The sequence below is a fragment of the Austrofundulus limnaeus genome, unplaced genomic scaffold, assembly GCF_001266775.1.
Source record: "Austrofundulus limnaeus strain Quisiro unplaced genomic scaffold, Austrofundulus_limnaeus-1.0 Scaffold11, whole genome shotgun sequence".
NCBI lineage: Eukaryota > Metazoa > Chordata > Actinopteri > Cyprinodontiformes > Rivulidae > Austrofundulus > Austrofundulus limnaeus.
In genome coordinates this window covers 4550147-4552272 of record NW_013952413.1, presented here as the reverse complement: position 1 = coordinate 4552272, position 2126 = coordinate 4550147, and the positions used below count along the sequence as shown (strand labels likewise).

General features: G+C 40.4%; 1 protein-coding gene across 1 annotated transcript in view; it reads right to left on the bottom strand.

Annotated features, from left to right (window-relative positions):
* lhfpl5a (LHFPL tetraspan subfamily member 5a) overlaps positions 1-2126 on the bottom strand; it is a 6151-nt gene that overhangs the window by 2768 nt on the left and 1257 nt on the right. The window lies entirely within an intron of this gene.

The window sequence follows — 2126 nt, the reverse complement described above, 5'->3', positions numbered from 1 at the left end:
TAAAGAGTATCGTTTCCATTTTCAGTGATGAAAAAGAAAAAAAAATAGCAGAAAACCTGCAGTGAAATCCAACACAGGAACTTCAGTGCAGAGAAAGACAAACTTGTTCATTCATTATTGACTCTGGGGACAGCCAGCCTCCTGCTGCCTCACTTCAGCATGACGAGGTGAAACAGATGTCTGACATCTCACTTTCCCTTTCAAATCCCAGCACACACTTCACTAAACCTAACACACACTTTCACTCAGGCATATTTGTGTCTCCTTGAATCAGGAATTCAAAAYACACACACTCCTGCATGAGACAGCAGGTGTGTTGGGTCTGAGCAGAGAGAGTGTAACAGCACACCTCCAGCTTCATCTCATTAGCTGGCTCAGGTCAGGGTTGTCCTTTCACTTGCAGCTGCATCTGTTTCAAAGCCGGACTCATGTTTCTGTTTTGAGTGTTTGGAGGAGGCAGGAACAGAAACGCTGCCACATTTTTGACTGAAATTCACTTTTTAAATGTTCAGACGACACTGAGTCACCGTTCACCCTGATTATCTGATGAGCAGAGTTGTGGAGTCCCGATGTCTATCAAATGCACAAATATTTTAATTTATCCTTGTCTTTCTTATTCTATTAAAACACTTGACTATGAGAGCACAAATAATTATCCACCTACTCTCTGCTCACAAATCCTCTTTATATCTGCTGAAGCAGAATAATGCTGTTTGCAAAAATACTGAAAGTCTCTAAAAGAAGCACATATAAAAGAGCTTTGAAACAGAAAAATATGCAAGTATTTATGGTGAAAATTGCCACCGTGAATAAAACACTGATGGTATTAAATTAAAATAAGATTGTGTTTGTCAGACCAAAATATTAAAAACAGCATACATGCACTAATAATTATTTACCCTGTCTTATCTACCTTTTTGTTTTCATCAAAGTGTATTAATAAAAAGTCTTTCTGAAATGTTTTAGCAAATAGCAATTTTTTAAAATAGTAAATCATTAAAGAGGGCTGAAACGTCTACAGTACACTAAAAAGTCTGGGGGAAAATCATCTAACATATTAACACAGTCTAAGTTTTTAACTACAGCTGTGTTCATTTTAGTTAGATTAAACCTCAAGCACCTATTTTAGCTTGTGTTTTACTGATTTGAACTTTAATTGTGCTAGTTTTAGCCTTTAGCCACTGTGTTGCTAATTTAAGCTTTTATCTCCCACTTTGCTAATTTTAACTTTGATCTATAATGTTGCTAGCTTTTAACTCACTGTTAATTTTTGCTTTGTGTTTTACTGAGTCACTGTGTTGCTAGTTTAAGATTTTTGCTCCTACTTTGCTAATGTCAACTTGTGTTTTACATATTTGAACTTTTAGCAATAATTATGAGGCGACTGTGGCGGAGTGGTTAGGGGAGTTGTCCTGGAACCAAAAAGTCGCTGGTTCGATCCCCCCGTCCAGCTGTCTCAGTCGTTGTGTCCTTGGGCAAGACACTTCACCCACCTTGCCTACTGATGGTGGTCAGAGGGTCCCGTGGCACCAGTCCATGGCAGCCCCACCTCTGTCAGTGTGCCCCAGGGCAGCTGTGGCTACAATGTAGCTTACCATCATCAGTGTGTGAATGTCTGTAAATGTAAAGCACTTTGGGGTCCGGAGGGACTTCATAAAGCGCTCTGTAAGTTCAGTCCATTTACMAAAGCTTTTATCTCATGTTTGACTAATTTTAGCTAAGGGATATTCAACTAAGTTGCTTCAGGGGCCACAGTTAATGTAGACCAACAGCTCAGGGGCCGAACAGCAAAGTTATTAAACAAACTAAGTATYACAAAGATCTGTTACCTTTTGAAATAGTTTATTTTGCTGTATTTAATCATGAAAACATACTGAACTCTATTTAATAAATGGGCAGCATGATGGCTCAGTGGTTAGCACCGACGCCTCACAGCAAGAAGGTCCTGGGTTCGATCCCTGGTTCGGACCTGGGGTCTTTCTGTGCGGAGTTTGCATGTTCTCCTTGTGCTTGCGTGGGTTTTCTCCGGGTACTCCGGTTTCCCCCACCCCCCCAAAAACATTTACAATAGGTTGCCTTCAGGCCCAGGCCTCCCTTGAAAAAGAGATCTGCGATCTCTACAGGAC